The following is a 14,008-nucleotide window of genomic DNA, read 5'->3' on the forward strand; positions in this document are numbered from 1 at the left end:
ATGTTAAAAGACTTTTAATTTGAATGGGATGCAAAAAATCACAGGTAAGTGGTGGAAGTGAAAATCTGATTTTTATCCCAGTTGAGCTTGTTCTAGAGCAAATGTATATGTGTGGGAGTTAGCAATAAAAACAAAACAGCAGAAAACCCTTAATACTTTGTAAGAGGAATTACTGTAATGAGGTGTTTGTCATTTGAAGTATAGCACAACAGCACTATTAAGCTGTGGATTTTCATATGGAAAGAAAGGCAATTCTGACACAGCTATTTTCATGTCAATAGTGGGGGGTTAATGTCCCATAGTTTCTACGTGGATTGAAAATTTACCTTTTGTTAGTTGTGCCTGATTGGTTGCAGTGTTGTTGTTATCATCCAACAAGCTGTTGGACACAAATAGAAAAAAATCATCCTGTGTTGACCACAAGCTCTCCGGGAGAAACCCAGAGGTTCTTTGGCGGTCCTGGTGGAAAAGGGTGTGTCAGCAAGGGAAGGCAGAGCCCAGCTGCAGGCATCGTGCACAGAGGTTTGGAGCAGCTGGAGGTGGGCACCTTTGCCAAGGGCCAGGCTGGCCATCAGACAGACAGTGTGGTTTCAGGTCATCTTCACCCACCCTGTCACCTACGTATGTTAGAGATTTAAGAGAATAATCTTATTTAGGCTCTTGTTTTTTATTCTTTCTTGTGTATTTTTAAAAACACTATGGACTTTTTAAATGGTCTTTTGAAGGTGTATTTAATTTTAACATTATATGAACATTCACTTGATGAAAATGCAAGATTTGAGCAAGGCTAAGGCATTCACAAATACTTCTATATTATACCTAAGAGACACAAAAACAAGGGTTTCCCATTTCATTCTCAAAACATTATTCAGTGTTTGCAGCTGAAGTTCAGCAGAGAGGAATGGAAATTAGTGAAATGGATTGTATTGATTTTTAATTATACACATTAAAAGAAATGCAAAGTGTAGATAAATAGTATGAGACGTGAACAAATTACTGGGCTTCTAAATCGATTTTGTTAATCTCAGGCTTTATTACCAGCATTACAGTATTGATAGGAACAGTTTCCCCTTCAGTATTTTATTTTAAAACTCATTTCTCTTGTTTGAGGAAAAGAGGGAGTTTTGACATAGTGTTGAACAGGTGATAAATACTTCATTTTCCTTTATATAAGCATTTATTATTAATACATCCTTGCTACTAATAAGCAGTGATAGAATGAAAAAGACATTCCACCTTATTCTAGTGCAAGGAAACATTGTATCCCTGGGCCCAATCCGTTAAGCACATATGTCCTCATTTAATTTTTTATTGGGACATTAAGTTGGGTACCTAGTACAGCGTGTCCTCTGGGAGTGCATACGTGCATACAGTGCACAACCCACAGAGTGGAAACTGGTATAATTTAATTTTAAAGAAGATTTTTCCCTTCTCTTGAAATAAATTGTGCGCTCAGCCCAAGACAAGAACGTATTTATCAATAATAATCACAGATGTCATGCTCCTTAGAGACAGTTGAGTCATTCCCTATGTTGAGTGGTTGTGCTGGTTGAAACACCCAAGTCCAAAGCACATTGTTCTGTTACCAGGGGAGAATTTCCATTAATTATCTTGCTTCTCTTGTTAAGGCTTTTGTTATCATTAATTAGATTATTTCCAGATAGGAGATAAACCCTTTCTCACATGTCTAACTATAGGTTGTATATTGCTATGCTATGTAATAAGTTCAATACAAAGTTTTCTTAAAATCTTGTGAGAAATCCACTGTAGAAATTCAGAACAATGGAGAAGTTTAGGCAAAAAAATAAACCATTTAGTTGTTGCATTCTGGAAAAAAAACAAACAAAAAAAACAACCCAGAACTTTGAAAGTATTTTCATATTTGAGCGGTAAGGTTTAATATAGTTATTTCATTAGAAGTTCTGTCAAAATTGGACTTCTTTGTTGAAAGTCATCCCATGAAATTTTCTTTCCTGGAGTTCAGTAAGTTAAATAAGGGAAAAACAAGAACTGCTCTAGTGAGTCTCTTGGAGAGCATGCACTTTTGTGACATATCTGTGACATTTCAAACATCAGTCCCCTGTTTATCTATGCTTTCAGTTGATCCTCTTGGGTTATTTTTCTGTTGCTGGAATTATTGACATGTAGATCTAGTTTATTTTTTCATTTACCCTGAGCAGTGTCTTTTCAAGAAGGTGCTTTTGCATTAACATTATCCAATGTTATCCTGAACTTTTGGACAGAAAATTCTTGTTTAAAATCTCTCAATCATAGAGAGAGAAGTGTGCTTATGGAGAGACACAGTGTCTGTGCCCTTGCAGTGTTGCCCACTTCTGCAGATGAGCTGGAGCACGTATTCACTAGGAGCATCCAGGGGCAGGCAGTGCTGGGTGCCACAGCAGCATAGGAACTGGTACTGCTGCCTGCCATCCTTGCCAGGTTATAAATTTCTGATGCTATTGATGCTTCACCCAAAGCAGCAGCAGGCAGGTTGTCTCTAGAAGTTTTGGTCTATCCTGTGGGTACTCCTGAGAGACCACCAAGTCTTGCTGCCTGAGTTCCTGGAAAAGGCAAGGCAAGACCTCTGCATTTCACTCACTGTTTGGCTTGTATCTGGACAATTCTGATTTACCATACTGGTTATCTTCATATGGAAATAAGTACATAATACGGTGAGAAGATACTAAGGAGAAAAAAAATGTAAAACCAATCTTGAAACCCACTTGGATCTTATAATAAGGTGCATCACTTCCTGATGCTGTTATAGATACTGACTTTGCTACGGTGCAGTCGCAAAGGTTTTTGTGTGTGTGTGCGTTAAGTATGCTATTTGAAATCTGACTGTGCTCATAAATATATCTCCAGTTTCCCCAATGTGTAATGCATGTCTCAGAATATTTACAACATCCTTGGGAAGTATTTTGCCTACATATTTTTCCTGTGTATAAATAATTTCAAAATAAGTAGATAGGCCATGAAAAGTTCTGTAGAGCTGTATTCTCTCCTTCCTACTGCATTTGCAGCCTTTCCCTTCTTTCTGTTAGTAATTCTTGAGCATCTCACGCCTCATCTTTCTTATCACAGCCCCCCTTGTGTCTCCCCAGTTCCCTCCTCACTTACCAGCTGCTGCGTGGACCCACTTTGGTGATTGCTCTCCCAGGTTAAATAACATTGTGCAGCTCATAAGCTGACAGTTAGCTATGTGTGTAGAAAAAATGTTTGATATTTGATCAGATAGCAACCAGGAAGAAGCTTTTTGTTTCTAGTACCTACATGCTTAATTAGCATATGTATATAACAGATTTACCCTAGTTTTCACATGTTTATAGGTCTTAAAAAAATTAAATCTCAGCTTACTCTCAAGTTACTCAGTTGTGACCCAATACTTTGTTGATATCATGACCCTTAATTTAATCTGGGAAAAGATGTTTCAGGATTAGCGTGACACCTTTGAGGACTGTAATAAAAAAAAAAAAAAAAGTAAAATAAATGAGAATTGCTAAGTTTGTAGACCCTTGTTGTCGTAAAAACTTAAATCTATTGTATGTCCTTCAAGTGACGTATGAATATACAGTTGTTTTTTGTTTTTGTCTTGTAAGACGAAGTCTGTCATTTGGAAGATGTGATATAAAGCTTTTATGATGCAGATACTTGTGGTTGATACTTAATGATGTTTCAGAGATGATATTTACTGATGTAGCAGTTTCTGTGGCTTAAAAAAGATTATTTTGATAATTAGATGTAATAAATTGAATGAAAGAAGAGTCCATTTGTCTGGTGCACAAAATAGCCATGATCATTTATTTTCTATTTCTTTCCTGCACTCTTCTTCCGTCTCCCGATCCCTAGAGGCATATTTTATTTTCTTCTTGTTGCATCGTTGTCCTTTCACTAAATTCAAGTAGTGTTCTTTCCTCCTACATAGTGGTGATGTACTTCATGGATGATGAAAAGGAATTAAGTAACGACTTCCAGACGTTTTGCTGCACTAAGTAAACAGATACTTAGCAGATATGTACTTGCGATGATGTACACTTATTAGCATAAGTATCTGTGTTTATTACTAATTAATCACTATTTCCCTGTTTAGGGATAACAGTTTGGTGCAGTGCTACAAAACCAAGAGTATCTCGTTTTCTGCAGTAGAAAATTGATTTAATTTTCAATAAAATCTTCAGACACTTGTTTTTTGAGAAGCTATATGTATAATCAAAACAGAGTACTTGTCTTGTGCTTCTCATCCTTTTTGTTTTGTGGACTTCAGAAAAAAAAATCCAGAGCCTTTCAGAAATACTGCTTTTCTAGATTGATGTGAATTGGATCTTGTTTGTGCACTTTCTGCTGCATAATGCTTTCTGTACTTTTTCTGGATTTCTTCAGTTGAACACAGAGCCAAATAGACCAGCAGCCTGCAAGACATAAACAATTGACTAATAGTTGAGAAACGCATAGGGTGAGAGTTTTTCTGTTAATCTAAAACTGTTGATTTGACAACTGTAAGAAGGGAAATCATAGCAATTACTTAAAAGTGAAATAATACTGCATAGATATGCTGAACAATTTTCTCATCATTTTGCTGAGGGACAGATATACAAGGAGGGTGTTCTGTACTGAAACCACAGTCACTCTATTCTAGAAGTGAATCTCAAATTTTTCTATTGTAATACACTTTTTAGTGGTTTTGTTGTTGTTGGTGGTGTTTTTTTACAGCCTGTACACCTTTCAATTTGCTTTAGTTTTAAGAAAAATGTAAATAAGTGAATTACTTCTTTCTGGGGAGGGTGCTGTTGGTTTTTGTTTGTTTGTTTGTTTGTTTGTTTTTCCTAGAGAAAGGTTGACAATATATGGCAACTGAATCCCAGATGCAGGAAAAAAATCAGAAGGCAAATAGTATCAACCATTTGTACACTTCAGTACAGCAACACCCATAGTTTTAAGTAAATACTGGCATTTCTAGGGTCAGGCACAGGCATTCTGTATGTTTTATAGCAGTACTGATTTCTGAAGTTTTTACATTGTTTAAAACTTTAATTAAAAACTCTAGAAGCAGGACAAGAACCTGACAGGACACTAGTTTCTTCTCTGTTTGTACTTGTTGGTGCTAGGATTCTAGTACAGTACAAATGGAAATAATAAATAATCTTTAAGTTTTTCTACTAAAAATCTGCCTCTGGTCACTCAGATTAGGAGAATGCCCCCCCCACTTTGGAGGAATGGGCCAAATCACACTAGCTTGGTTCTGTGTAATTTGATATATGTAAATGTGCTTACTGGCAAATGAGAATTACGTGCTTGTAGGTATATTTTAGAAGCTCATGGCTGTTGAATTTTGGGGGGTTGAAAAATTCTCTGGTAACTGATTTTCCAAGAGTGATTCTTTTATATGTAGATATGTATATATAGAGAGAAATATTACTGCCTTTCTTCTAGTTTCTTAAGCAGTGTGATTCTTCTGGTTCTTTCTCAAATGTTGTAACATTCTGTTCATACTAGTTCTTCATTCACTTTTAATTTTAGAATGCTGAGCATGAATTTGAGGATACTCAGGAGCTTTTTTTTCTTAAGCTCATAGATCTGTTATTTTGCTAAGCTATAAAATATACACATCTAAGAGATTAAAGGAAGAGAGGGGAAAAGAACGCAGGCACAGACTAATAGTCTAGTCCCCTCTCCTGATGAGTAGTTCATTAAATTATTTATTCCTATTGTATGACTGGGGAGGAAGGAACATGGAAGGTTTTGCAGATGAGTGTCATTCCGCAGTGCTGATAAAGTACAGTGAATCTGGTTGTCTGGTCTGAAACAGCTGCTTTCTTTTTGTCTGAAGAAGAAAATGGTGGTGAATTAAGTTTAAAAAAAAAAGGGGGGGGGGTTAAATCCAAATGCTACCTTCTGTATTGTGTTGTGAGTGGGTTTTTTTAGTAAATGTTTTTAGTGAATGTCTAACAATTCTTTTGTAATTATACTGTGGTTGTGCAACATAATGGCTGCTTTCTGTAGCAATGTAGCACTTTGGGGCAAAGACTCCCTTGTTTCTAGGGAACTATGTACTACTGTAAGTGTATTAAGAAAATGTTATTAGAATTGTATATTTCTATTATGAACAGCATTTAAAACATTGTATTCATCTGCAAAGATTTCAAACACTGAAATAAAAGTGGCTCAGTGCAACAAAAAAACTTGTGATTAAAGCTTTATGCATGGCAACCATGGATCACAGATTTGTTCATGTTGGAGCTTTATCAACCTCCTGCTCAGAGCTGCTCGGAGCTGAAGTCAAACCAGGTGGCCTAGAGCTTTGTCCAGCCAGGTTTTAAAAACTTCTGAGGACAGAATTTTCATGTTCTTTCTGTGCAATCTCTTATGATGAGGTGAGAAAATGTTTAACTTGGTATCATTTATATATGATTTAATGTTTCACTGACAGAATGTGATTATTAAAATAACTTTATCCTTTGCACCCAAGCTATAGTCAATTCAAATCACATCTATTTCTAATACATATAATCACGTGTGAAAAGTAGTTTCAGTAAAAAGATGATAATTTCTGTCTCCAGTTCTGCTCAGCAATGACATAGCCAGCTGGTGGCAGATGGCCTAGGAGATGCTTCCATGTGAAGATCTGGGAGGACAAAACAATTCCCCATGCACATTTTATTGATTTTGGATATTGCGTATTTATTGGCATTAATTAAGATGCACACTTTCTAGATAGTACTTACTGCCTAATGCACCCAAATCTTGTTTTTTCATCTGGTTGTCTGTTGGACAGCATCTGAACAACAACAACAAAAACTGATGTTTTGAGCTAATCTGCCTACCCTATACCTTGTTCAGTGGCCAGTTTTCAGTTCAGGCTTTAGTAATTACCTGCTTACACTTAGAAGCTGCTCATTCAAAGCCATTAATTCACTCTGGGTTGTTGCATGGAGTCATCTGTTGTGAGTTACTGCTGACCTCTTAGATTAGTAATCTCATCGTATCTCAAATTTGACTCCTAGTTTACTTTTCCAGCGGAGACTGTTGATGAGCACTTTGACTTGGCTAGTATATCTTAGTTTTTCTTTGAAAGGTTGACATTGAGGAAGCCTGGCTTTCATCAGGGTAACTGAAATCTTTTGTGGGCAAACGATTCTCAAGTCTCACAACCATACCAAGTGCCCAGGTAGGCTCAATTCAGAAGGCTTGTGGATCACTGGCTTTGAGGCAGGGGAGGCTAGTGATTCCAAGCAGGAAGATGGTCCCGTGATTTGTGAGTAGGTATGATTGGCAGACGCTTTTTCTATGGCATTTCTCTTCTAGCAAGTGGCACACATCATGATTATCTGCCTAGTGTGCACTGTTTTGTTTTTTTTTATGTAAAGCTGATGCAATAATTGCAAATATTTTGATTTTTTTCAAAATTTATCAAGATAAAAGTCATTAAAACAACTGTCTTCTTGCATTGAATTGTGAGGTGAAGCATGTTTGGGAAAATATGGATATCTCATAATAATACTAGGTGAAAAAAAAATCTTTAAAATTAATTTTACGTTGTCAATGAATAGAAGAGTATATCGCACCAAAACACTGCATTTATCTTTGCCTACAGATTTTGATGAAATAGCTCATAGAAATTAATCTTTTTCTTATTGCCTTTCAAGAATCTTTTATACTTAATTGCTGAAATTTCTGTTTCTCACTACCTATAGTAGTGACATCCTTTAAATTAGACTTTGATCCATGTAAATTGGTTTCAGAATACAGTTCCCTGGTTTGATTGTAGTAGTAATTAATGCTTCATTAATAGTTATCAGTAATTTCAATATTTGTTAACCTCTCAGTACTGATGTCTTTTATTACTGCTTCTTACTCATACGTAAGCTTGCAATTGAAATCAACCAGTGCATCCTTGACTTTGAAATGTGAAGGAGAAAATTTTCAGTGCAAAGTAAATGATTATGAATTTAAATTCCTTCAGATCTGGATTTCCTTTTTCATTCAACAGGTTCTGTTGTTTGATTTTAGAGAATACTGCCATATCTTTTCATTTGTTCATCCTTTTCCCTGCAGGTGCAAGGGTAGCATAACTTTGAGGTTTTGTTTTAAAATAACTTGATCTAATTGAGCTCATTTTGTGTTGTCCATAATTCTTTATGCAAACTAGAAGGGGAATAATTTTTCAAAAGCAAGTAATTAAGAAAAGTGAATTAAACCAGGAGGTGTGTTTCCAAGTTTCCTTCAAAGCCTTCGTTTTTGTGGGGTTTGTATGGTTTTCTGTGGTGGAGAAAGATTTCCTGTTTTATTCCTGTTGATAGGATGCACTTTCAGATAAATTCTAATGCAAGGCTGTCTCAGAATACAGAGTCAAGTAAAATAGAAAGCCAAGTAGGGAAAAAAGGGATGAGGGAGGACAAATCCTTCAGAAAATATAAAGATTTGGAGTCAAGCCCCAGAGAAAACTATTGCCAAGGCTGCCCTGCAGGTTCCATTGTTCTGTTCTGATCACATGAATGACTGAAAATGGCTGATACAGAGTAAGTGAATTAACATTGCTTACAGTAAAGGCTTGGTGGTCGTAGGGAAAAAGCTTATTTCAAAAGAAAACAAACAAAAAAAAACCAAAAACAACAACAACAAAACGCTATATTCCTTAAGAAAAGTGAGTAAAACAGTGGGAGGGTAACAAATGCAGGGCTTATTTGCTTGTGAAACACCTATCATTATCATCCTAGCCTCACCAGGACATTTAAACACTTCAAATTCGATAAACCTCTTTTCCAGGTTTCTTTTCCAATCTTTCCTTCTATGTTTCTTTAATATTTTTATTATTTGGAAGGTTTTGTATGAACTGTTCTACAGGCTTGGGAAATGAATAATACTTGTACTTACTTCCCAAATACATCTACATTTGAATGTTTATTAAGGGTTGCAGCATATGTAAACAGATTTTTTACTACTTTAGTGGGTAAGAGGAAAGAAAAAGGGCAACTGAGGTTGCCAGATAAGGTTTGTTTTTCTTTTTTTAATTCATTCCATCCTTTTTAAGAATCATGTTGTCATGATTATGCAGGTTTTGGTGGCAGTCACTGTTGTGTTACCTCAGTTACCTCTGGGTGGGACATGGGGGAAGCCAGCAGCTTTGGCTGGTCCAGCTCCTGCATTCTGGCCTTACATGGGAGGCAGAGTAGTAGGTTAGTAAGCTGTTGTCAGTGGAACTGATTCACACATCTGCTTTAGTCTTGGCTTCTCTTCTGTGATTTTCTATCATGGTGTTAAATGTTCTAACATGTTTTCTCATTCCTTCTCGTGCTGTCCTGCTCATTGGTAACTCCTCAAGCAGGTAGTGAACTTTGCCAATGTGCTTGATGGCTCCAAAATCTCCTGTAGCATCACAGCACTGCATTTTAGGCAGTTGAACTGAATAATTGGTATTGAACTCTCATCTCAATTTTACAGGCTTATTCTGCTTCTGTGGGTTTTTAATGGATGTCATGAGTAAATATATATATATATATATTTTTTTGGTTCTAATGAAAAATCAATAATATATTGGAGGTGCTAAATCCTTTTTGGACCTGACAGGTGAGCCTTTTTAAGAAGAACATCCTCCCATACATCTCTGTTATAATGAATGCTGATGCAATTTTCCATTTTCAGGGTGTTTGCATGAAGATATATAAACACTGGTAGAATGTATTTGGGAATTTTGCCTCTGTATCACTCTAATCCAAGCCAGGTTTTACTGATCACCTCCAGCCTGTATCGATTTGCAGAACAGCAGCTGAGCCTCTAGAAAATTAGACAGGCACAAAAAGTAGACTCAGATTACACTAATGAGCCCATTAAGTGAGGTATAGGGAGTCTGTCTGGCCAGAATGAAGAACTGAAAGTCTGGCTGTACTACTTGCTTTATTTCTTTTGCAGTCAGTAGCCAGTTTTAACCTCCTTTATACTTGGGATGGAAGGGAGGGATGCTTCCATCACCGCCCTGCATTTTTTTTTTCCAAGTAAGATAGTCTTGTCCTTTCCCTCTATTTAAGGGAGAAAACCTGAAGTGAATTGTGTTTGCAGGCTATAAAGCTTGTAACATGGACTAAGTGTGCAAAGCACAAGTTCCATAAAGCACATACGCTTTCTGAAATCTTTCGTATATGTCTGTTCAGTTCTCGGACCTTTTACGTTTTAGTACATGGAAAATCAAAGCAGAGCAAAAGTACTGATTTTTAAAGTAGCCCTTAAAAACACCTAATAAAAATCTTCTCACCTTTATTATAGAATAACAATGTATAATACCAAATAAACTTCAAGGTTGCTTCAGAATTTCAGCAGGTTTACAGAAATGGGAAAACTATTTTGTTCTGTAGGTTGATATATTTGTTTTGCTGCAGTGGTCTAAAGGAAACAAGAACATTTTGAGCTTTCTGGTACACTGAAAACCATGGTCTGTGTACATTTTAAGAATAAAAGAATATGGTTTTTGCCTGTTTAAAATCCAGTTAAGCATAGGTTTGGATTCTGCAATGACTTATGTTGTTAATAACAAATTGTTAACAACTTTTGTCTTGTAAGGTTTTTGTTACCCTTACTCTGCTTTTTTATAATTATTCACAAGGACCTAAATATAATAATGTATAATAAAAAGTCTTCCTTTTTTTAAACCTTGACATGGTTTGGCTAATTCTTCATTCCCGTTGTTCAGGAGGGAAGCTTTCAGCTGCGGTTATTTGGGAGCTGTGGTGATTCAACATCATTTATTGCTGTTGCTTTGCAGTGGTGACTTGTGTTAGTGATGGTCAAAGACTGGAACAAAAACGGAGAAAGAAATTTGATAACAGACCAGCAAAAGCTGCAGGAAATATTCCAGTGCCACCTGGTTTTAACACAAGTCAGGGACCTGGAAGAGGAGGTAGTGCTGAACCCAAATAGCTGGAAAGAGAAGCCTAGGCTTGCACAAAGAGTAGGTTGGGATGTGGTGGGTAAATGGTTTACTGAGGCACCTTGGGACATCTTGAAGAGATGCAGTGGAGGGGAGGGAGAAGAAACCTGAAACAGACCCCGTGAGCCTACAGGGTTTTGCATGTAGGCCATATCAGGAGAGTAACCTTAGCCTTGTTCTGAGCTGGATTGTGGACTATCTCACTTCAGAATGTGCTGCCCAACCTCATCTTTTCTCTGACTTTTGTACTATTATTTTACATAACTGGTTATGAATACAATACCAAAGGTTTGTCAGAAACAGGCATCTTATTTTTTTTTTCTGTTCAGTTGAAATTGAAAGAAACTAAGCCATTTACTTCGGACATGGCATACATGTTCCCTTTGTGGAAAAAAGCATCTTCTAACTTCCATGCAGTTGGTTATGACTCACTTTCTGCATTACTGAAAGTTTAACGGTAGGTGTTGGTGCGGTCACTCAGTGGGATCCAAGTACATTGACTTTAATATGATAAAGGTAAAGCATTCAAGATCATTTTGTCTTTAAATCAGTTTTACAGGAAAGTTATTGGAATGGTGATACCAAAAGTTTGAGCCATGTAACAGTCTAAAGTCTGAAAAATGAATAGCAATTGGAATCACAGAATGGGCAGGGTTGGAAGGGACCTCTAGAGATAGATCATCCAGTCCAACCGCCCCGCCAAGCAGGTTCACCTAGAGCACGTTGCACAGGATGGCATCCAGGTGGGTTTTGAATATTTCCAGAGAAGGAGACTCCACAACCTCTCTGGGCAGCCTCTTCCAGTGCTATGTCACCCTGATGGTAAAGAAGTGTCCCCTCATATTGAGCTGGAACCTCCTGTGCTTCAGTTTGTGCTTGTTGCCCCTTGTCCAGTTGCCTCGTCTTACTACACCTTGATGAGGTGGAATAAATTACGTAGAGGTGTTTATATCCCAATATCCTAGCATTGTTTACAAGGTTTGAGTAATTTCCATGGAGTATTCTGATGTATTTGGATTGGTGGGTGAATGTGGGCGAACTTCTGATTCCACATTTGCAAGAACAAGCTAATGAAAAGATCCTATGCTCATGGATGTGTAGAGTTTCTATGCTGTGCACAGTGCTTATGTACTCTGAATTACTGTCTGCATGTAATTTATTTATTGTATTAATACTATAATTGAGATTGAAACATAAATTATGGGATTTGCTGCTGAGGCGGTCTCCCTGGAAAGTAATGAACTTTGACAGGATTTGTTTTAGTGGATTCACTGTGGAAATCCCAGCACCTAGCTATAAAAAGGTGAAAGGAACTTTCTCCTTCTGTCCTTCCTCCCAGCCCTAAATCCTTTAACTTGCAGTGAAAACATACTGACAACAGTTCTGTTGGATGTGTGTGGGGTTCCCCCAGGCACTGATGCGGAGGCTCAGCCTTCAAGAATTCTTTCCCAAATTGCATCCTTAATGGAACAACTAATTTATCTGTGGCATTTTCCTTCTGTTCAGCATGTTCAGCTTTTCCTGTGTAATGTATTTTTATCTAACTATTGGTAAGAACAACCAACCGGTAAGTTTAGATAGTCTTCCAGGGTAGGGTCACAGGCAGAGTTCTGTAAATATTTGTACCATGATAATACATTTTAGCAATGTGAGGAACATGTGTCTTTTATAAACAAATGCAAGAAATACCTTCTTGTTGTTTTAGTCAGCTCTGTGGACCCCAATAAGCTTACAATGATTAATAGAAAATTAGATTTGATTATAAAAAGCAAGAGCTATTAGTGTACTACTCTGTAACAAGGAAAGAAATAATAGTTAATTAACAAAATAGGTTTTGTTTTATGTAATGACCTTACCAGGCTTCAGTTAACCCAATATATCATAAATATTAACTTGAAAAGCCCTTTTCTTTAAAGAGCCAATGCAGATGATAGTTGAGATAGGTTCACCTGCTTTCATTAATTGCAGCATGTTCGTTCATGTGGTATGAGGTATAGCCTAACTCCTTCTCCATGGAAATCTACTTCTTGTTGAGCTCTTCTCTCTCAAGGCAGACTCATTTAGAAGTTCAAGTCATTTATAATCTCAGACACATCAAATGCTTGTTTAGAAAGACAATTCCTTGCTTGCATATAGATAGGAAGTTCTATATTTCTGAAGGAAAGCAGAATATGGTAATTTTTTAAAGTTATTTTAATAATAATTTTAATTTTAATTATTTTAATTTTAAAAAGACCTATTTCAGGGGACATAGTTTCTTTCAGTGGAAAGTCATAAATACCTTGTTTAATAATAACTGTTTTGATGCAGACATCATTAGAATTGTTGTTTCATGTATCACTGTTTTTTATTAAAAGAACAGAAAATTCTGAACTATAGAAATGTATAGAAATTCCTGCATGCTTAGAAGAAATGCATGTTCCTTTTCTCAGTGCTGTTTAAAATAAGGCAGTTGCCGTTGGTTGATAATACAGGTCCCTGGAATTAAAGAGCCAAATAAAATGGAGGTATCTCGGAACTTGTTCTGTTTGAGTGGCTTGTTTTTGGTTGCAGTACTACACTACTTCTCTGTGCAACTGCCATTAAAGATGTCACCTTACTCTAAGATTGACTGATGCCAAGAGATATCTGATGCTCACCTTTTTTCCAGACAGTTTTTGGGAATAGCCTCTGATTTAGCACCTTTATTCACAGTCCTGAGTTTGGGGAGATTTAACAGAAACTTTCTCCTATAATGTGGTTCTGGACGTAGGACTAGTAGAGTAGCTGTGGTAGCTGTGTTATTTTATTCCTTTAGTTTTCTTTTTTAAAAATAACGGTGATGAAAGGTCTCTGACAACCCAACAGTTAACACGAAGGTTGAAAAGTATATCTTGGAGTGTGATCTCAACATGAATAAACTAAATGTATATGTATTTAACATAGGGAAATGGCATGGCTGTGGTTTTGCAATAAGGGTTCTAGCCTGGTGGCAGGCTAAATGTTACTAATCTTGTATGCAAGCCTGCTTTAATTTGCAGAAATGTTTGTATTTTATATTTGAAGAAATGCCTCTGCTTTTTACTGAACACATTCTTCTCCAAGTACCTC

General features: G+C 36.7%; 1 protein-coding gene and 1 long non-coding RNA gene across 9 annotated transcripts in view; one reads left to right on the top strand and one right to left on the bottom strand.

Annotated features, from left to right (window-relative positions):
- LOC308198554 (sodium channel protein type 2 subunit alpha-like) overlaps positions 1-14,008 on the top strand; it is a 130,955-nt gene that overhangs the window by 63,522 nt on the left and 53,425 nt on the right. Inside the window, exon 1 of one of the 8 annotated variants that reach the window (XM_080601157.1) lies at positions 11,929-13,092. The exons of the other annotated variants lie outside the window; for them this stretch is intronic. The gene's annotated coding sequence lies outside the window, so the exon portion shown is untranslated. Of the gene's footprint in view, positions 1-11,928; positions 13,093-14,008 lie in introns of those variants that run through there. 8 annotated transcript variants of the gene reach the window in all.
- The window catches only part of LOC308198593, a 119,192-nt gene continuing 106,197 nt past the window's right edge, over positions 1,014-14,008 (bottom strand). Inside the window, exon 7 of the long non-coding RNA XR_013954037.1 lies at positions 1,014-4,409. This is a non-coding gene — a long non-coding RNA (uncharacterized lncRNA). The remainder of the gene's footprint in view (positions 4,410-14,008) is intronic.

Source organism: Anser brachyrhynchus (assembly GCF_964034855.1).
Source record: "Anser brachyrhynchus genome assembly, chromosome: 7".
In the NCBI taxonomy this organism is placed as follows: Eukaryota; Metazoa; Chordata; class Aves; order Anseriformes; family Anatidae; genus Anser; species Anser brachyrhynchus.